Source organism: Aegilops tauschii, chromosome 6 (assembly GCF_002575655.3).
Source record: "Aegilops tauschii subsp. strangulata cultivar AL8/78 chromosome 6, Aet v6.0, whole genome shotgun sequence".
NCBI lineage: Eukaryota > Viridiplantae > Streptophyta > Magnoliopsida > Poales > Poaceae > Aegilops > Aegilops tauschii.
The window spans coordinates 194,595,952-194,618,354 of record NC_053040.3 but is presented as its reverse complement, the minus strand read 5'-3'; the positions used below and the strand labels follow the sequence as shown (position 1 = coordinate 194,618,354).

At 48.9% G+C, this 22,403-nt stretch overlaps 1 long non-coding RNA gene across 2 annotated transcripts; it reads right to left on the bottom strand.

Moving 5' to 3' along the window:
• Positions 1-1,210: 1,210 nt before the first annotated feature.
• On the bottom strand, positions 1,211-3,560 carry LOC120966369 (uncharacterized). Of its 2 annotated transcripts, XR_012187569.1 has the most exons (6): positions 2,864-3,560; positions 2,686-2,787; positions 2,317-2,609; positions 2,033-2,231; positions 1,846-1,931; positions 1,211-1,535 (listed from the first exon to the last, which is right to left on the bottom strand). It is a non-coding gene; the product is annotated as an uncharacterized lncRNA (long non-coding RNA). The 2 variants fall into 2 exon arrangements; XR_005759889.3 differs by lacking the exon at positions 2,686-2,787 and having other exon boundaries at positions 2,864-3,543.
• Between the last annotated feature and the right edge of the window lie 18,843 nt (positions 3,561-22,403).

Below are 22,403 nucleotides of genomic sequence, written 5' to 3'. Positions count from 1 at the left end.
AGGATTGGAGTGGCATGCCCACTTGAATCCCATAGGATTAGCACAGAGTGTTTGATGCCATAGGAAAAACAAAGAAAGTGAAGAAAAGGGTTGCAGTGGATGCTAGACTTCCAATGAAATCTAGTACACATGATTCCATAGAAAAATTTCCTATAGGATTCAATCCTATGAATCAAACGATCGATGTAGGAAAAAATCCTAAGGATTCTAACCCTTTAAAAATCCTATGAGATTCCTTTGAATCAAAGGAACACTGAGCCAACATTGAAGTAATTTAGGTGCTGAGCTTACTGCTGATGTGTTTAGTGATCTAAACGCTCTTATATTTCATTACAGAGGGAGTACTATGCTACATTACACGGTTGTTATGATACAAGCAGGAGGAAATTGAGTATTATGAACTGAACTCTACCAAACAGCCCCGGGACAACTAACGATCAATCTAGATATTTATGTGAACTTCTAAATCAAGGCCCATAAGTTTCTTTTGACGCTGGCCTTACTTCATGTAAAGGGACATCAGATTGTTGATTAATGCCAAACTCGTCCATCTTATTGTGATAAAGGTAGGTTGCTTTCTCTTGTTTTTTAGATGAGCAATAACAGTTCAAAAGTGCACCATAGCTTCGATGGTTCTTGGCCATCAAAATATTTTTCAGCTACCTCAGTGACATGTACTTTGTAAATGAGGTCCAAACGTTTTCCATGGTTAGTGTACGACATGTTCATACCCTTGTATCAAGCATGAGCATCGGAGAGCACTAAGTTAGCTACAAAAAAACTTCATTATACTACATGAAGAATAAAGCATGAGAGACTGGATATCTCTGTTGTCAGTCTGGTTCACACCTTCGGCCATGTTGGTCAACTAAAATACACTCCAGCCATAAGCTTTGCTACTCAATTGAGATTATGAGCACTATACTGAGCCTAAGATAAAGAAAGAACCTTAAACAGAGTTTGCTTTCAAGACATCAGGATAACAAAAATCTCAATCCACTTGGTATACTGGAGTAACCTCAAAGTTATGTTAGTTACAGTACTATTAGCAAACTAAAGTCTGAATCATCAATGCCAATTGAAGATCACATTTGTTTGCATTCCAAAGTCAGAGTGCATCAAATCAGCATAAAAAAATGGAATGCATCCTTGTAAATCTCTAGCGCATAATCACAAGTGAAAAAGGACAAACTATTTAGTAACAGAAGGGTGGTGCAAACTCAAGTCTGAATCATTATCAATGGAAATTGAACATCACATTTCTTCCCATTTGACAGTTAATTCATGAACAGATGATACATCAGAGTAATTCATCATTGTGATGATTTTGTGGGTGTTCTGTACTACATTGAATTTAAGATCTGCAAAAACAGAAAGGAACAACTTTTAAGCTGCAGGTGTAACTGAGGAACCTCGTCATCTGATGGACGGATCACTTCTCCGATGGTGCAGCGGGAGCCGCCTCCTCGGGCGGCTTCTTTGCCTGTCGACCTGCGCCATGGCCACCTGCCGCCATGGCCTCTGCACATATGTGACTGGAGCAGTCTCACCATTTATCAATACAATGTCCGTGCAGCTAAATTATGTATTAAAGCAAACAAATAGTGTACATTATTAGAACTCTGCATTCATGCATGCTGAGCATCATAGGTCGTTGACTGTACATTGCGGGCATAGTACATGTTCAGCACCTACATTTAATAATATCTGGTGCCCATATATGTTCAACTCTTTTATTATATACTATATAACAACATTCAGAAAGCCTAGAGTGCACCATAACAAAAATGCAGGTCTGGACATAGGGTAATAAAATTCTGATATTGTGATCTTTAGAAGAAGTACCTACGATCAATTCCACGCGTGCAACGATCCAGCTACTAGAAGAGTCAGGTTTGAAGCTAGAACCTCTTGGCAAGAGTTGACGGATTCTACACCAACGAAACAACAAAGCACAAGAAGACCATGATGTATCAAGTCCTAGAAAATTGAGTATTAGTTGCATCGGTAGCTAGGGATTCCCCATACTGACCTGCAGATCACCACAAACCATGATGGAGAAGGAGGCACTCGTCTTGACCTCTTTCACTAATAGATTCACAGCCGCCATGACATTGTACCAAAAGTAGCACCCGCACAGTGTCTCCAAGTATACGGCAGTGCCATACCAAGCCAAGTAAGTCAGAAAATCATGCTATTAATACTGATTTCCTCTTATCATTGTCTGCATGCTGGATGTAAACAAAAAAGAGTCAAATACATCTATTTTCTTTCGAACTGAAGGAGCACATAAGTGGATGATCTCAGAAATCCTACCATAATGTCCAGTGAAGGATCTAGGGGGTTTCCATGGGTGCCATAGCACACCCTACAAAATATAAAAACAGTTCATATAGTATATTTAACATTAGTTTTTGAATTATTGCTGAATATATGATAACGTTTAGACCAAATTATACAACTTCATGTAATTTTTCAATTGCTCGACAAGGTTGCGCGAGGTACGGTTTGGAGGGCAGCGATTCCTGGGTCCAAGTGATGGGATGTCGCTTGACCTAGAGAGAAGGAGAAGATAGGAGTGGGAAGAGAAGGCGCACGGGTATGTCGACCTGAAGAATGCATCAAACACAGTTATGTGCTGCCTCGTTGATTCCAACATCAGAATAGACACGAGCAGAGCATTACACTTACGTACATTAGACAACTAATGGCTTGACTGAAGTATTGACTGCTTTATTTCCACCATTAGATGGGGGTGAAAGTTCAGAGACAGTGTCCATTAGGTATCTGCATGTTGTACTTCAATCATAGAAGGGGATGACACACAAATAGTTCAATCGAGAAGGAAGAGAGAGGAATGCACCATGAGTGGTCTGCCAAGATTCTGCACCAAGGCTGAGTAGTCTCCACGGCCTCCGCCACAGCATCCGTAGTTCCTCGGTCCTCAGTCCATCGACCTTCTGAACAAAGTTGCTTCTCCAATTCCATCACCTGCGGAACGTAGTTAGATGGTCCTCTGTCCTTCGTCGTGTTCGCATGAGGAGTGGTGGGTTGGGCTACCACACCGAAGACATCAGATGGTCGTCCCGTTCCGCCGCGTCCACCCTCTCATGTCCTCCCCTCACCATCCCGCTGCAGAGGAGAGGGAAGGCGCTGGAGAAGGGGCTTGAGGCCGGTGAGGGAGGAGGTGGCACAGACGCGGCGCCGGTGGCCTTGGGGGAGGCGACGGTGGTGGTCAGCGAGAGGAGCGCCGAAGGGCTGCAGGATCGATGGTGGGCTGTGGGTGGGTGCGGCGCGACGGGGAAAGAAAGGATCGAGGGAGAGAGGAGCACCGTACGCGACCTGCGTGATCGAGGGATCGAGTCGAGGGAGATGGGGATCGACTCGCTAGGTCTTTTATCTACTTGCCCACCATTGCCTGACTGTGCTTCGAGCCGCCGCCGCCTGACTGCTCTCTCCCAGCCTCCCAGGTAAGAGCCTCTCTCGATCTCGATGTACGAAGCCCAAGTCGAGGGAGATCGACGAAAGAATAGGAAGGAGGCCGAGTCTGCTGCGGCAACACATCGTTTGTCAGATTCCATGTTTGCGTGTTTTTGGAGATTGGATGCATGACGCCTGTGACCCGGCACCGCATGCATAGTCATGGTTATCTGAATTAGTACCACCTCGCCTATATGTTTTAAACTCAAAGTGAAAATGTAAATTTACGGAAGAAAGCGTATTGTGACGGTGAACCCGACAAAGTCAATCCATGCTTTATTATTAGAGAGAGATATGTCCAAAAATTATGCTACTTGTTGAGGAGCTCTGGAATAATACCACTAGCTCCTACAAAAATTGGCAAAAGAAAATAAATTAGTTTAGTATTATTTTTAAAAGCAGAAACAAATGTCAGAAAATAGAAAGGAAAATAAAATGGAAAAACTTACCTGCGGCCTTGCACTGTGCGGCCTAGCAGGCCGTGCCAGTCACCCCCAACCTCCCGCCAGGAGGCCAGGGGCGTGTGGCCGACGCGCGCGCACCTCCGTGCCGCCACGCCACCTGCCTGACTGTCCTCCCCCTCGTCGCCCTAGATGCCCCACGCGATGCCACGCGCCACCCCGCACCCCTCTCACTCTCTCCCGTGCCCATTCCCTCCTATGCCGCTCGCTCTCTCACCCGCCCGAGCGCCACCGTCGCCGCCGCTCGCTGTTGTCGCGCCCACCGCCACGGCCTCGCCTCTCCGACAAGCCCAAGAGCTTCGCCGCGTCTTCCTCATCCTCTACGCCAAGCCACGCACCTCGGGAGGCCCTGGGCACCGCCATCGCCGTCGTCTTCACCTCTGGCCGCCGGAGATCGCCCACGCCGTTCTGCTCGCGTTCGACCTCCCCCGAGCTCGCTGACGACTATGACGGATTCGCTGTGAGCTTCTGCTCCGTTTCCCCATCTCCGTTCTGCCGTCGTAGCTTCGTTTCCCACCATGGCCGTAGCTCCTCGCTGTCGTCCATGTCGCCGCCGTCGCGCTAGCCGCCGCAGCTCGCAACCGTGCGCGTCACCGTGCTCCTGGTGACACCAGGAGGCCGTAGAGGCCCTCCGCAGCTCCTGCCATGCACCGCAGCGCTGCGCGCGCACCCGGCCGAACTCCGGCCGCCGCCGCAAGCTCCGCTCCGGCGAGCTCCGGCGTCCCCGCCGCCTTCCACCTGCTCCCATGGATGCGGGCGAGCCCGGACTACGCCCATGTGGTCTCCGCACGTCCAACCGCCGCTTGTAGCGCAAGTCCGGCGGGTTGCCGCCACGGTTTTGGTCGCCGCCGGCCGAACCCCGGCGACTGCCCACGTGTCATGGCCATTAGGGGCTAACCCCCCTAATTAGCCACCTCTTTGCCACTGACAGCAGGCCCCATGGCCTGGTCAAACCCAGTTAGCTCTGGTTTTGACCGGGTTTAACAAATGGGTCACTGACCAGTGGGCCCCACTGGTCAGGTTTGACCCTGGTCAGCCCCGGTTGACCTGCTGTCGTGGTGCTGTCGTCATGCTGACGCAGTATTTGACTTTTTGGATTTTAAATAATTCAGGAATTCCAGAAATTAGCCAAAACTTCAAAAATTCATAGAAAATCAACCGTAGCTCAGATTGAAATAATTTATCTATGAAAAATTATCAGAAAATTTCAATCTATCCATATGTACTAGTTTCATGCATGACAAAACAACTTATACCTACTGTATAAGTGAAAACACATAAATGGCATTTATAAAGACTTAACTTGGAGTTGCATTTGAATTCTTGGTTCAAATGGACTTCATCCAAATGAATGCTAGCTGCATTAGCTCAAACAACATCACATATTGATGCCATGTTCATGCATCATATTGTTGCATATGCTTGTGTATTGATTGCCGACATCATTCCTTCTCGATAGGTCCTGCTCCGGAGAGTGTTCTAGAGTACCTGTCTGTGAAGCAGTGCCCCTCTGTTGATCTACCAGGCAAGCAAACCCCCTTGTTCATTCCGATACAATCCTACTCTCTCGCTCCTGCTCTCTGTTATTGCATTGGGAGAACAACGATTCAATTGTTACTTTGTGCTGCGGTAGTTGAACCCATTCCTCTGCATGACCTGTCATTGCCACAGTAAATAGTTGAAACCCACTAGTATGTGTAGGAGTTGATTGAAGCCATGTTGTGTTCCTACCATGCCATGCCTGCTATTGCTTAGAGTGTGTCAGGTCTGATTCATTAGGAATGAATTGGAGTGCAGTTCTCTACATTCTAATGCTGAGAGTTAAGTGTGTGAACATGATTTGGTAAAGGTAGCGGTGAGAGGCCATGTAGGAGTACATGGTGGGTTGTCTCACTCGAACTGTCCTTAAGCACTGAGTTCTGTGTATGTTGTCCAATGACTAGATACTACCACACATTGGGTTCCGGTAACTCGACCCCTCTCGACTTATTAACCGACTTGGTCTCCGTCCAGGAGTCGCAACTAGTTTCTGGTGTTTGTAGGCAGTGTTATTCTTCTACCAAATGGCACCCGGCAGGGTGGGCTTGGGACAGACTAGGCACACGTGGCCCGGTGTACCAAGTGGCACCCGGATGGTGGGCTCAGGAACCCTGCACACATCATTTGGGGCCGTAGTGGAAACCTCGGCCGGACTCCCTGCGGATGGAACCCGAATAGGCGATAAACCTGGACTAGAGTCTTGTGTGGTTAGTCAGGTCGTGGCCGACACCCTCGCCAGGCTTCCGCCTGAAGGTTGCCGAGATACATGACGTGTACATGGTGATAAGTGGTGAGAGCGTGTGTGAAGAAATACACCCCTGCAGGGTTATCATGATCTATTCGAATAGCCGTGTCCTCGGTTATGGACTTCTTGGATGCTTACGTGGTACATAGACAACTTAAAGTGGATACTCTAAAATGCTCAAGACAAGTGTGAGTGTTATGGATGGCCTTCTCGTAGGGAGACAGGAATGAATCCATAGTAGTGTATTGATGGGGTGATTAGTGGACTCGTGTGCGCTTTCCTACCTCAAAGAACTTACTTGTAGTCATAGAAGAGGATATCCAGTGAGTCAAAGCTGGCTTGCTGCAACTAAACCCCACATTGCCCTCTTGATACTAATGCATGTATGATAGTATCTGATGTAAGTCTTGCTGAGTACCTTTGTACTCACGTTTGCTCAATTTATGTTTTGCAGATGAGACATCTGTCTCACTAGTAGTTCCGCTTGGACTTTGACGAGTAGCTTGTTACCTCAGCTACGATCTTGTACCCTTGGGAGGGTCTTGTAGATAGTCAGGCTTCTCAGCCCTTTTCATTTGTAGTTGTCTGTACTCAGACATGTTATGCTTCCGTTGCTTGTATGCTCTTAATGATGGGTCATGTGACCCTTGTTTGTAATAAATGCTATGTGGCTCTTCTGAGCCTTTATCTATATGAGTTGTTGAGTTATGTTGTGATGCCATGTTGTACAGCACACTTGCATGTTATGCATATCTGTAATGTGTATTGCTATGTGTGGGATCTGACCACCTAGTTGTTTATCCTTGGTAGCCTCTCTTATCGGGAAATGTCTCCTAGTGCTTCCACTCAGCCATGGTAGCTTGCTACTGCTCCGGAACACTTAGGCTCGCCGGCATGTGTCCTTGTTCGTTCCTGTGTCTGTCCCTTTGGGGAAATGTCACGCGGTGTCTACCGAAGTCCTGTTAGCCTGCTACAGCCCGGATTCTCCGGAGTCCTGTTAGCCTAGCTGCTACAGCCCGGATTCACTCGCTGATGACCGACACGTTCGTTGCTGGGTCATGTATGCCTGTCCCAGTAAGTTAGTGCCACTTTGGGTTTACGACTAGTCATGTCAGCCCGGGTTCTTTGTCATATGGATGCTAGCGACACTATCATATACATGAGCCAAAAGGCGCAAACGGTCCCGGGCCAGGTAAGGTGGCACCCGTGGGAATACCGTGTGTGAGGCCGCAAAGTGATATGATGTGTTACATGCTAGATCGGTGTGACTTAGGATCGCGGTCCCGACGCGGACAAAGTCCACATTGGTCGAGAATGGCGCTACAGCGGGGCAACACGGCGTGGGATGAACTCCTTCACCACCATGGGTGTAGTCATGCAAAGATCCTTCAGCCTCTTCAACCGGAGCCAGACGTAGGCAAGACGCAGGTCAGCGACCCTCTCGTGGCCCCAGCCAGAGCTGGGAACGGCGGGTGCCGAAGGGAGCATGAGCAGGGGGCTTAGCACGCCGACATCCGTGAATACCCACCACTACCGGGACCCGCTCACCGACGGCGGGAGCTCGAAGTCAATCCCCGAGCCGGCTATCGCGGCCACGGCCTGGAAGCTCAGGCACCCCAAGCACTTCCGAGGGTTGGCCAGGTGCAGCGAGAAGAAATGGCGAAGTAGGGCCATGGAAGGAGCAATGCCAACCATGGCCTCGAAGACGAAGGCAAAAACAGCAAGGAGGACGATGGATTGGGGATCTAAGTGCAGCATATGGATCTGGTAATGAGAAAGCAGAGCATTGAAGAAGGAGGAGAAAGGGGAATCAAGCCGACCCATAGGGTGTCAAGGAGAATGTGGACCTTAGTGACTGTCCTGTCAATGGAGGCGCGGGATGTGGGCCAGGCCACCGTCCTCCCCCATTCGTTGAAGTCCACAGTGAGCGCTCGGTGGACCTTGCCCATGGTTTCCTGGTTGAGCACCACCGACTGCCCGACAGCTGGCTCAAAGGCCGGGGGTGGTTCGGCTGAGGACTAGAGCTTCTTCTTCCCCTTCTTAGTTCGGCTCGGCGCCATGTCGACGGAGAGGACAGAGCTCAGATCAGATTTAAATAAGGGGTTGTTGTTTCGAGGAGGTGGAGGACATGGGGGAGCGTGTCGCCAGCGACGCATGAGTAACTGTGTTGGGCGCGGTGGCCGCCTAGCCAGGCGGATATCAAGGCTGCATGGGGAAGCGGGGGCGCCCACGTCCCGTCAGTCGCCACACGTCGATCAAGGCCGCAGGTGGTTGGGGCCCGCGGCACTCCGCACTTGCCCTTTGGCTTCGCCTCGAAGCCAAGTCCGAGCGCGCCTTGGGCCTGGGGGCTACTGTCGGCATTCTGGGAACGGGGGTCCCCAGACTTGCCTGCCTGTGGCCCATGGCGTGGCTCGTTCAGCGCCCTGGTACGGCCCATCTTCACCATTAAACACTCAAGACCCTCGCGAGGGGCCGAGCCTCACGAGGCGGACGACACAAGACCTCCTCACGGGCGGCCTCACTAGGCTGGCTCGCGAGGGGCGGAGAGCTCAAGGCGAGGGGTAGCTCGTGAGGTTCCCGTGACGTGAGCCGTGACGACCAAGGCCAGGCGGGCGCAGCTGGCGCAGAGTACCCGTTGCCTCTTTGGTACTAAAGGGGCAAGCTCAGGCGAGGAGTCCCGAGGCATCAGGCAAAGGTTTCCATATCGGTGCAACGAGACCAAGACCAGCAGGACAGCAGGACGGAGGTCATCACGGAGCCCACGACGGAGTCACCACCAGAGCCTTTGGCAGGCAAAGACCACCTTTTGTCAGGATAGCTTGTACTAGCTGTCCCCATTCAAATTGGCCGCTGTGGGACCCCTTCCCGCCTAACATTTGGGGAGAGGACCCGGGCCTCTATAAATAGGGCTACCCACCACCGTAGGAGGCAACTCATCTTGGACTGGATCCATTCCACCAAGGCCACACACAAGCTCATCAAGCACAAGAACACCTCTCCTCAGGAGGTTGTTCTTCCCTTGTACTTGTTCATCCTCATCCTACAAGGCAATCCACCGCACCACACTAGAGTAGGGTATTACACCACATCGGTGGCCCGAACCAGTATAAACTCTTGTGTCCCTTGTTCTTCGAGTTTGACGTGCTGAGCTTTGAGATCGTGGTGAGCGAGCGAGCTAGGGGGAGGGAGAGATCTTCGTGCGCACCCCATAGTTCGAACCTTAAGGGTTTTGCCGGAACATGAAATCCGACAATATGTGTGTTGAAGAAAGATGATATCTTCATCGATTGATCTACGTCACCATTTGCTGGATGTACTGTCTTGTACAAACTTTGATTTGAGTGTGGGCTATTGTCAAATCAACTCAGAACCAACGATATTCGTAATGTTGTCTTACTCGTGGTTGACCCCTAGAGCATGCACCATTATATCCTTGGGTCTGCCCAGTGCTATCACCATATTCACATAATTGTGGAATTCCAGTTATATGGAAATCCCAATGACTTGTTGAGCCCATCAGCAGCATTTTATCTCGTCCATGATTCATGTTGAACATTAAATAGTGCTGGAAACTTTATAAGCATTGCCTTCGTGTTCCATTCATGAGGTATATGTTTGGATGAAAGAAGTGACTTCCTCTAGTTCATGTGCATTTGAAGCAAGTTGCCACCGTGAATTCGAGAAAGTTTGTTTTGCTCCCTCCGGAATCATCCCAAATCTGTGAAGCATGTGCAAAGTATTGTGTGGTTTGATAGACTGATCATCTCCATTCCAGATGTATTCCCTAGCACACCAAGCCACTGACTGATTTGTTCAAGGAAGAGAAGTATATGCTTGGGATCTAATCCATGGACTTGCGTAAAGACTTCGTTATCCTCAATGATGGTTCCCAACCAGAATTCGGTAGTGTTTCGTTGTAAGACTACTATGTGGTCATGCCTGTCTGGGACAGCGTGTTCACATGTGTGTAGCAATACCAGCTCATGTTTTTGAGCTTGCTACCGTAGTTCATCTCCCGAGAATCTCGAACATCATCTCGTCGATTTGTGTTGCAACTTTTCCTTTTCAAACATGTTGTCTGGAATATCCTATTACCAACCAGATCTGAATCTCAGGCAGATATGATGGTTGGAACATTCCCAACATTTGTAGCTTGTCCCCAGCTAGCACCGCCATTGTGCCAATTTCCCATGGGCTGCCCTTCTCAGCATTTTTTGTTCAGGATCATCTTCAAAATTGGTCCTACCATGGGTCCCATCCATTTCCGATGATAAGCAAAAATCATCCATTGTGTTGTCTTCAACAAGGTAGTCCACATCATCCATTCTAGTCCGAGTATGTCATTCTTATGAACTCCTTCAAATGATCGATTGTGATTGCCTTAGGCTGGTATAAAGAGTTTCAATGATCTTTGTATCAAAAGTAATTCTTTTTGCCACTTAAGGGAATACTTCTACAAGTCACCTTCCCTAAGGTGTCCCGTTATGGAATCATGGCAATTACCTCCTCGCTAATTTGAAACCTATGCACCGTCTTACATAGGCGTGGGATCCTTGCCTACGAAATTGAACCTTCTTCATCTGTTTCTTTCCATCCACCTTATGTGTGTTTTTATGTCTCAACTCAAGATATGTTCCTACATCTCACTCCATGAGTTGATCTTGAGTTGCTCGATCTTCACGAAGATCGATTCTTGTAGAGCTTCTTTCTATCATCATTGTGTTGGATGAAGATCTCGAAAGCAAAGAAGTTAAAGATCAATATGAAGCAATGAATCAATGTCTTCGAGATGGCAATTGGACCATGAAGATCGTGTTAGATTGGTGTCCCCTCCGTCTTCTTACCCCACGTCTTGAATCTCGGGACGAGATTCTTGTTTAGGGGGGGGGGTGAGTTGTCACAGCCCTAGAAGTGCTTGTGGTTAGTTGCATCTGTGAGCATCCATGCATCATGTTTAAATTCAAAAGAATTTGAATTGGGGTTATTCAAACCCTAGCACAAATGAATCCAACTAGGTTCAAATAAAAATCATTTTCAATGAACCCAAAATGCCCTTCAGAAAAGTTCATCATTTTTTAATTTGTTGAAAACCTCTGACAAAAATGGTGCACATTTTTCGAGGTCACTATGGATTTTTGAATTAAATAGTATAAATAATTTAAATGCTCAAATAATGCTGGAACTATTTTTGGGCCATTGAAATAAATCAGCAAGTGTCCATAAATAATTTCAAGATTTTAGGAAAGGCCTTGGTATTTTTCCTAAGCTCAAAACTATAGCAGAAAAAAAAACAAAAACCAAAAGGAGAAGAAGGAAAGGCAACTAACCTGGGCCACTTACTGGCCTGGCACTGTGCCGGCCCAGCCGACTGGCCCAGTGCCAGTCGTCTCCCTCCTCCTGCGAGTCGGACGGGCGCGTGCCTGGCGCACGCGGGTTCGGCGCGGCGCGCAGCAGCCTACCTAGACTCCCCTAGCCAGCGCGATGCCACCGCTCACCTCCCCCTTCCGTCCGGATCCGTCCGACTCCCTCACTTCCCCTGGCTCTCTCTCTCGCCCTCTCCCCGCCATGGCCGAAGCCACCGTTCGCTCGCCGCCGTCGAACCCGCGACCACCTTGCTCCTCACGATCACCCGAATTGCCCAGGAGCTCCGCCTCGACCAACTCTTCCTCCTCGCCGAGCCGCACGGGTCGGGAAGTCCTGCTTCATCCTGAACACCATCGTCTTCTTCCGCGGGATCCAGTGATCGCCATCGTTGCTTCGTCGTCTGCAGGGCTTCCCCAAGCCCGCCGAGTACATCAATCGATGCGTTGTGAGCCCGTTTGATTGCCGTAGCCCCCCTTGCTAACAGCAGCACCCGCTGCACGGGCTTGTCGCCAGCGAAGCCCCGGTAACCATTTGGTCATGGGCGTGCACCCGTTGTGCTTGTCGCGACCCGTAGAGCTCCCCAGTGCCTCAGCTCGCTCATTTGTGAGCAGCAGCGCCGAACCCGGCCGCACCCGAGCTCCGGCCGCCACTCACGAGCTCGCCGTCGTCGGTTCCGGCCACCACAGGCCCAGCCACCACCACCGTTCGACGCGCGCCAGCGAGGGCTCTCCAATGAGCCCAAGCACACCTCGAACCGAGCCCTGTGGGCGATTCCCGAACACCTCCGCCGCGTCCGGCCATGGCCGGCGGCCTAATTCCGGCGAAAACGCCATTAGGCACTAACCTAATGACCCCCTGGCACCATGACAGGTGGGGCCAGCCCCTATTAGTTTTTGGTTTAGTTTAAACATAATCACTTACTAGCATTGTTTCAATGACATGCGGGTCCCGCATGTCAAGTTTGACTCTGGTCAAGTCTGTTGACTTGCTGACATCACACTATCGTAATGCTGATGCAGTAATCACTTTTCTGGATTTTAAATAAATCTAAACGGTTTATTTATTTTCAGAAAAATGTCCTAAACTTCTAAAGATCATAGAAAATAGTCTATAACTCAGATTGAAAAGATTTATATATGAAAAATTATCAGAAAAATCAAATCTATCCATATGTACCATTTTCATGCATGTTAGAACAACTTTTGGCTACTATTTAGCACAAATCAAATGAATGGCATTTAAATAACCACATGTGGAGTTTGAATTTGAACCTTTGGTTCAAACAACTTCATTTGATCTGGTTGCTAGTTGCATTAGCTCAAATCATAGCATATTGCCATGTCATGATCATCCATCATACTGTTGCATTGCATTGATTGTGTTCTTCCTTGTTTGCCAGTATTTGTCCCCTCACAGTAGACGCAGTTCCGATGATGAGATCGGTGACACCGATGAAGAACTATACTATCTTCAGAAGTGCCAGGCAAGCAAAACCCCCTTGTTCATTCCGATACAATCCCACTCTCTCGCTCCTGCTCTCTTTTACTGCATTAGGACAACAGCGATTCAACTGTTACATGCTGCGGGAGTTGAACCCCTTTCCTCTGCATGACCTGTCTTTGCCACAGTAAACAGTCAAAACCCACTAGCATGAGTAGGAGTTGCTTGATCCATGATGTGCCTACTCATTCATACTTGTTCGTCATGCCTGCTATTGCTTAGAGTTGTGTCAGGTCTGATTCATCAGGGATGAATTGGAAAGTTGTGAACATGTCCTACTGTTGGGAGCTAAGTGTGTGAACAGGATTTGGTAAAGGTAGCAGTGAGAGGCCATGTAGGACTACATGGTGGGTTGTATCATTGAAACCGTCCTCAGGAACTGAGTTCTGTGTTTGTGATCCATGAACAGCTACTACCACACACTGGCTTCCGGTAACCCGACCCCTCTCGGCTTATTAATCAACCTGATCTCTGTCCAGGAGTTGCAACTAGTTTCTGGTGTTTTTAGGTAGTGCTAGTAGTCTACCAAGTGGCACCCGGTACAGGTGGGGTTGGGACAGACTAGGTGCAGTGGCACGGTGTACCAAGCGTCGCCCGTTTGGTGGGCTTGGGAACCCTGCTCACATCGTTTGGGGCCGTGAGCGACACCTCGGCCGGATCTCCTTGCGGATGGAACCCTAATAGGCGATAAACCTAGACTAGAGACTTGCGTGGTTAGTCAGGTCATGGCCGACACCCTCCCCAGGCTTCCGCTTGAAGGTTGCCAAGATACATGACGTGCACATGGCGGTAAGTGGCGAGAGCTTGTGTGAAGAAGTACACCCCTGCAGGGTTATGAATGATCTATTCGAATAGCCGCGTCCACGGTAAAGGACCTTTGGGTTTCCTGTACAGTTCATAGACAAGTGAAAGTGGATACTCTAAAATGCGCAAGATAAGCGTGAGAGCTATGGATGGCCTTCTCGTAGGGAGATGGGAGCCGATCCATAGTGGTGTATTGTTATGGTGAATATGTGGACTCGTGTGCGCCACCTCAAAAGAGTTACTTGCACTCGTAGTTCAGGTTTGCCACTGGGTCAAAGCTGGCTTGCTGCAGTTCAACTCCACCACCCCTTTGTTGATACTGATGCAAATGTAGCTAGTTCAGATGAAAGTCTTGCTGGGTACTGATGTCTACTACACAACCTTCCTCTTGTAGACGTTGTTGGGCCTCCAAGTGCAGAGGTTTGTAGGACAGTAGCAAATTTCCCTCAAGTGGATGACCTAAGGTTTATCAATCCGTGGGAGGCATAGGTTGAAGATGGTCTCTCTCAAACAACCTTGCAACCAAATAACAAAGAGTCTCTTGTGTCCCCAACACACCCAATACAATGGTAAATTGTATAGGTGCACTAGTTCGGCGAAGAGATGGTGATACAAGTGCAATATGGATGGTAGATATAGGTTTTTTTAATCTGAAAATAAAAAAAAAGCAAGGTAACTAATGATAAAAGTGAGCACAAACGGTATTGCAATGCGTTGAAACAAGGCCTAGGGTTCATACTTTCACTAGTGCAAGTTCTCTCAACAATAATAACATAATTGGATCATATAACTATCCCTCAACATGCAACAAAGGGTCACTCCAAAGTCACTAATAGCGGAGAACAAACGAAGAGATTATGGTAGGGTACGAAACCACCTCAAAGTTATCCTTTCTGATCGATCTATTCAAGAGTCCGTTGTAAAATAACACAAAGCTATTCTTTTCGTTCGATCTATCATAGAGTTCGTACTAGAATAACACCTTAAGACACAAATCAACCAAAACCCTAATGTCACCTAGATACTCCAATGTAACCTCAAGTATCCATGGGTATGATTATACGATATGCGTCACACAATCTCAGATTCATCTATTCAAACCAACACAAAGTACTTCAAAGAGTGCCCCAAAGTTTCTACCGGAGAGTCAAGACAAAAACGTGTGCCAACCCCTATGCATAAGTTCACGAGGTCACGGAACCCACAAGTTGATCACCAAAACATACATCAAGTATATCACGTGATATCCCATTGTCACCACAGATAAGCACATGCAAGACATACATCAAGTGTTCTCAACTCCTTAAAGACTCAATCCGATAAGATAAATTCAAAGGGAAAACTCAATCCATTACAAGAGAGTAGAGGGGGAGAAACATCATAAGATCCAACTATAATAGAAAAGCTCGCGATACATCAAGATCGTACCACCTCAAGAACACGAGAGAGAGAGAGATCAAACACATAGCTACTGGTACATACCCTCAGCCCCGAGGGTGAACTACTCCCTCCTCGTCATGGAGAGCGTCGGGATGATGAAGATGGCCATCGGAGAGGGATTCCACCCCTCCGGCAGGGTGCCGAACGGGTCTAGATTGGTTTTCGGTGGCTACAGAGGCTTGAGGTGGCGGAACTCCCGATCTATTGTGCTCCCTGATGTTTTTAGGGTATATGGGTATATATAGGCAAAAGAAGTCGGTCAGGGGAGCCACGAGGGGCCCAAGAGGGTGGGGGTGCGCCCAGGGGGTAGGGCGCGCCTCCCTGCCTCGTGGCTTCCTTGAAGCTTCCCTGACGTCTACTCCAAGTCTCCTAGATTGCTTCCGTTCCAAAAATAACTCTCCCTAAGGTTTCATTCCGTTTGGACTCCATTTGATATTCCTTTTCTTCGAAACACTGAAATAGGCAAGAAAACAACATTTTGCGTTGGGCCTCCGGTTAATAGGTTAGTCCCAAAAATAATATAAAAGTGTATAATAAAGCCCATAAACATCCAAAACGGGTAATATAATAACATGGAACAATAAAAAATTATAGATACGTTGGAGACGTATCAAGCATCCCCAAGCTTAATTCCTGCTCGTCCTCGAGTAGGTAAATGATAAAAACAGAATTTTTGATGTGGAATTCTACCTAACATATTTATCAATGTAATCTTCTTTATTGTGGCAAGAATATTCAGATCCATAAGATTCAAGACAAAAGTTTAATATTGACATAAAAATAATAATACTTCAAGCATACTAACTAAGCAATTATGTCTTCTCAAAATAACATAGCCAAAGAAAGCTCATCCCTACAAAATCATATAGTTTGGCCATGCTTCATTTTCGTCACACAAAATGCTCTCATCTTGCACAACCCCGATAACAAGCCAAGCAATTGTTTCATACTTTAGTAATCTAAAAAAAAATCAACTTTCACGCAATACATGAGCGTGAGCCATGGACATAGCACTAAGGGTGGAATAGAGTATAATGATGGGGGTTGTATGGAGAAGACAAAAAAGGAGAAATTCTCACATTGATGCGGCTAATCAACGGGCTAGGGAGATGCCTATCAATTGATGTCAATGCAAGGAGTACGGATTGCCATGCAATGGATGCACTAGCGCTATAAATATATGAAAGCTCACCAAAAGAAACTAAGTGGGTGTGCATCCAACTTGCTTCCTCACGAAGACCTAGGGAATTTGAGGAAGCCCATTGTTGGAATATACAAGCCAAGTTCTATAATGAAAAATTCCCACTAGTATATGAAAGTGACAAAACAAGAGACTCTCTATCATAAAGATCATGGTGCTACTTTGAAGCACAAGTGTGGAAAAAGGATAGTAGCATTGTCCCTTTTATTCTTTTCTCTTTTTTTGGGCCTTCCTTTTTTATTTGGCCTTTCTTTTTTTTCTTTTTTATTTGGCCTTCACTTTTTTATTTGGCCTCTCCCTTTTTTTGGGGACAATGCCCTATTAATAATGATCATCACACTTCTATTTATTTACAACTCGATGATTACAACTCGATACTAGAACAAAAGTATGACTCTATATGCATGCCTCCGGCGGTGTACCGGAATGGGCAATGAATCAAGAGTGACATGTATGGAATAATATGCATGGTGGCTTTGCCACAAATACGATGTCAACTACATGATCATGCAAGGCAATATGACAATGAAGTGTGTCATAATAAACAGAACGCTAGAAAGTTGCATGGCAATATATCTCGGAATGGCTATGGAAATGCCATAATAGGTAGGTATGGTGGCTGTTTTGAGGAAGATATAAGGAGGTTTATGTGTGATAGAGCGTATCATATCACGGGGTTTGGATGCACCAACTCTCAAGGTGAGAAAGGGCAATGCACGGTATCGAAGAGGCTAGCAATGATGGAAAGGTGAGAGTGCGTATAATCCATGGACTCAACATTAGTCATAAAGAACTCACATACTTATTCCAAAAATCTACAAGTCATCAAAAACCAAGCACTACGCGCATGCTCCTAGGGGGATAGATTGGTAGGGAAAGACCATGGCTCGTCCCCGACCACTACTCATAAGGATGACAATCAAAGAACACCTCATGTTTCAAATTTGTTACACAACGTTTACCATACGTGCATGCTACGGGACATGCAAACTTCAACACAAGTATTTCTCAAATTCACAACTACTCAACTAGCACAACTTTAATATCACTATCTCCATATCTCAAAACAATCATAAAGAATCAAACTTCTCTTAGTATTCAATGCACTTATATGAAAGTTTTTATTATATCCCTCTTGGATGCCCATCATATTAGGACTAAATTCATAACCAAAGAAAATTACCATGATGTTTAGGACTCTCAAAATAATATAAGTGAAGCAAGAGAGTTCATCTATTTCTTCAAAACAAATCCACCGCCATGCTCTAAAAGATATAAGTGAAGCACTAGAGCAAACAACAAACTACTCCGAAAGATATAAGTGAAGATCAATGAGTAGTCGAATAATTATGCAACTATGTGAAGACTCTCTAACAATTAAGAATTTCAGATCTTGGTATTTTATTCAAAGAGAAATCAAAACAAAAGAAAATAAAATGACGCTCCAAGCAAAACACATATCATGTGGTGAATAAAAATATAGCTCCAAGTAAAGTTACCGATGAATGAAGACGAAAGAGGGGATGCCATCCGGGGCATCCCCAAGCTTAGGCTCTTGGTTGTCCTTGAATATTACCTTGGGGTTCCTTGGGCATCCCCAAGCTTAGGCTCTTGCCACTCCTTATTCCATAGTCCATCAAATCTTTACCCAAAACATGAAAACTACACAACACAAAACTCAAAAAAAAACTCGTAAGCTCCGTTACTATAAGAAAATAAAACCACCACTTAGGTACTATTGTGAACTCATTCTTTATTTATATTGGTTTAATATCTACTGTATTCCAAATTCTCTATGGTTCATACCCTCCGATACTACTCATAGATTCATCAAAATAAGCAAACAACACAATGAAAACAGAATCTGTAAAAAACAGAACAGTCTGTAGAAATCTGTATCAAACGTATACTTATGGAACTCCAAATTTTTTTAAATAAATTGGTGGACCTGAGAAATTTGTCTACTAATGATCTTCAAAAATAAACAACTAAATATCACTCTCCATTAAAAAGTTGTAGCTAATCTCGTGAGCACTAAAGTTTCTGTTTTTTACAGCAAGATCACAAAGACATCACCCAAGTCTTCCCAAAGGTTCTACTTGGCACAAACACTATTTGTTGGGGGGGGGAGGACACCTATGGGATCACAAGAATCCCTACTACAGTTGATGGGTGCAGGGTTGCAAGAAGAGTAGGATCAGTAGCCAGCACAAGGAGCGTTTACCCAGGTTCGGGCCGCGAGGATGCGTAAAACCCTAGTCCTGCTTTGGTGGGTGTATTTCAGAGAGTTCCTGAGCTCTCGAACTTGCTATGGTGAGTGCGTGCTTTGAAAGAGCCGAATCCTTCTCCAGTATGCCATGGGCCTCCTTTTATAGTCGAAAGGGCCTGCCACAGTGGCACACAGGAGGTGGGAAGGCGCACAGTGCCCTGAGCTTATCGCTCGTATTACAGGACAAGACGCATTTAATGCGTAGCTTAGGTGTCCCCCTGCTTTATCGGGGACGGGGGCGAGGCCCATCCCGTCCGTCGCGGCTCCTCCTCGCTTCAACACGCGCCTTGGCCAGCGATGCGTGCGGCGCCATGTAGGCAGGCAGGCAGCTGAGGTGGCGCAGTGGTGGAGCCTTCACGAAGATCTGCATGCCGGCACGCAGGCGCTCGATGAGTTGGCCTGGGAGCTGCATGTTGCCACGCAGGTGCTCGCCCAGCTAGTTGGGCTGGCAGCTGCATGTGAACGGCGGTGGAAGCTTTGTTGGCGTGGGCCTGGCGGTGGCCCTGCTGGCGTCCTTGGTGAGGGCCTTGCCGGGTGGCCCGGCAAGGGTCTTGCCCTGGCAAGCTGTCGTCCCCGGCAAGGGCCTTGCCGGGGGTCTGGTGGCCTTACTCGGCAAGAATCTTGACGAGGATCTTCGTCTTCTAATCCTCATCTGATCTTGAATATGTCTTCACAAAGATCTGCATGCCACCACAGAGGTGCCTTCCCGAGCCCTGGCCCCACGTGGATGATGGCGTTGGGGACCGTGGGCTCAAGGGTGGCTCGCTCTGTTGGTGTGGGGCGAGCTGCCCCGGCAAGGGTCTTGCCGGGGGAGCCTGCTTCGTCCCTCTGCTCCTTGTGGTCTCAGCCTTGGCGTTGCTCTGATTATCTTGGGCTTCGGTCTTACCTTGGCTCACCTCCCCTGTTCTGCTTGGTGTGACCGTGGGCGCGGCTCCGACTGCCCGTGCACAGGTAAAGGGGTACAAAGGCGTGCCCCTCTTTTTGTACACCGACAGGAGCCCCCTGGCCTGGGCCACACATAAGCGTGACACATTGTTGGGCCAGGCCAAAAACGGTGCGGGCAGGCGGGGCGGTTTTTACCGCGGTAAGACTTTTCGCGCAATGCGCTTCCCACGACCCGCGCGCGCGGCGTGGCGTGGAGGGTTGTGCGTGACGTGGGCGGCATGCGTGGGGCGGTTTCCACACGCATGCGTCATATCGCAGTAAAGAGGCGGCTCGCGCCTTCCCCGTAAAAAGAGGGAGGCGTGGAGGCGCAGCTCATTTACTGAACGGGGCCGGGTCGCGGTCTTCAAGGCGTCCACTCCCCACGATCACGGGGTGGGGAGAGGTCGCTTCACCCGTCCCCTCAGTTATGCACGTCCGCCACGCGTCCTTCATGCGCCTGGGGTGGCAAGCGGTGCAGGCGGGAAACCGGGCCGTCGCTTGTTGGGGCAGCGGGTCGGTCCTGATTCCCTGCGCCTCCGGTGGCTGGATTGGCCGAGCGGGGCGGCCGAGACCCGACCCCGCCCCTTTATAAAGAGGGGGAGGGGGGAATGGTGTCCCGCACTCTTCTGTCATCTATCTCCTCTTGCTTCTTCTTCTTCCTTTCACTCGCCATGGAGAAAGGGAATTCGGGCCCCTCGAGGGTGCTGCCTGACAGCGCGTCCCTCCTCCTCCTGAGCCCACGGTGGTGGAACCGACTGTGAGGGGAAGGGGGAGGGGGCGAGGCCGGGGCAGAGGTCGTAGTGCTCGGGGAAGAGGAGGACGGGGCGGTGCGCCGGCTTCTCCCCCGCCAATGGTGCCTTTCCTGATGGAAGGCCATGTTGGAGACTAGCCCCGCGAATTCTTCATTAGGCTGCGCCGGCCTCCATGTCGCCGTCTCCATCTTCCCGCACTGTTCGCTCGGGAGATGGAGCGTGACCGGCCCCAATCCCTTAGATTGCACATGAGGGGTTGTGGGAATGGGGGCACGCGGGTCGACGTCAACTTCCCGGCTCCTCGGGTCATGTACCTTCGTCGTGGGTGGAAGACGTTCGCTCGTATCCACAGCCTGACAGCGGGGCTCGTCCTCTACTTCAAATTGATGGAAGACGGCCCGCTCTCCATCAAGGTCTTCGGAGACTTTGGGACTCGCCTGAAGTGGTGCGTGGAGAGCTCCTCCGATGGAGATTCCGACGATGGAAGCTCTTCCTCGAGCGAAAGTGATGAGAGGACAGCGGGGAAGATGACGGGGATGAGTCCGACTAGGCGTCGGACGCCCCGCGCCAGAGCGGGTGCGGCAGCAGCAGCATCTGCACCTGGCCGCTCCTCCAGCAGGGTTTTGCCGGGGGTGGGCTAGCTCCTTGAACTTCTCGGGGCCGTCTCCTTGGCCGGCTGGCGTCGGGAGGCTGCGGAAGAGGAAGAGGGCGGGCGGCAAGGCCGCCAACTCAGAGTACGCGGGCACCGACGCCTTCGTCGCGTACTGCCGGTCCTTCCGCCTCGTCTTCCAGCTCCTTTCCCAGCACCGTCATCATCGGCCTACCCGTGGGCGGCCACCGAGGTGTTCTCTTGGTGCAATCTGCTGCTCGTAGCTCGCCTGGGCGCCCCTTTTGTCCTTTCTCCTCCTTGACCTGCCTCTTGAGGAAAGGAACAAGAAAGGGATCACGGGCACCTTATCTCTTTTTTAATCTGTAAGCCTTTGGGCCTTGTTAAATTTAAAACTTGTAATCCCCTTTGTTCATGTTTTTCATTCCGTACGGACTGTACCTGTGTGGGATGCTTTTAATGAAAGAGGGGTGTTTGCCGGGTTTTTCGTTCGTGGGCAGACCCCGCGACAAGGAACGAATCCTTGTTATAATTTAAGATAAACGTTTTCACCTGGCAACAGGCCTTGCCGTCCCCCTACTTCGCTCGACCATTCTCGCGCCCTTGGCGGAGGCAGGGATGAAGCGGGCTTAGGCTCCTTGTTCCACTTCCTTGCCACCGCGGCTACAACCAAATACGGGCCCAGGAGATAGTCCTTGGGTATAGAAAAGGGGAGCACGGTGGCCTAGAAATAAAACGAGGTTTCACATATCCCAGTCCCGTTCCGAAATGCATGATAGAGGATGAAAGACTTATCTATATTTCCAACCCTCGGCGACCTTGTCTTGCCATGGTTGGATCCTTGTGCTTGCAGCCCCCGGCAACTCTGGTTTGCCGGGGTCGGGATGCCGGTCCGTTTCCCTTCTTCCAAGTAGCTCAGCAGAAGTGCTCATGTGCCCTGCGAACCAAAGGTTGACAGAAAAGAAACAGATAGACGCGCACTCGACCTCTAGGCTAGGGGTTAGTCGCCGCTAAGCACTATCAACCCTAACGAAGGAAGACACTCGACCTAGCATGCATGCTATAACTTAGGGCGCCAGCGCTTCATTTATTTATGCTCAGGGTCTGCGCCTGGCTTTGTACAAAGGGTTACATGCATTGTCGGCAAAGCTTGTACAAAAGGTGGCTTGCCGGGAGGCCCGGCAAACCGCGCCTTACGGGTAAAACTTGCGAAGATGCTCGATGTTCCAGGAGTAGATCATTGGGACAGCATCTTCGGTCTCCAGGTGGACTGCGCTGGGCCTAGTGACTCGTATTACCCGATAAGGGCCTTCCCAC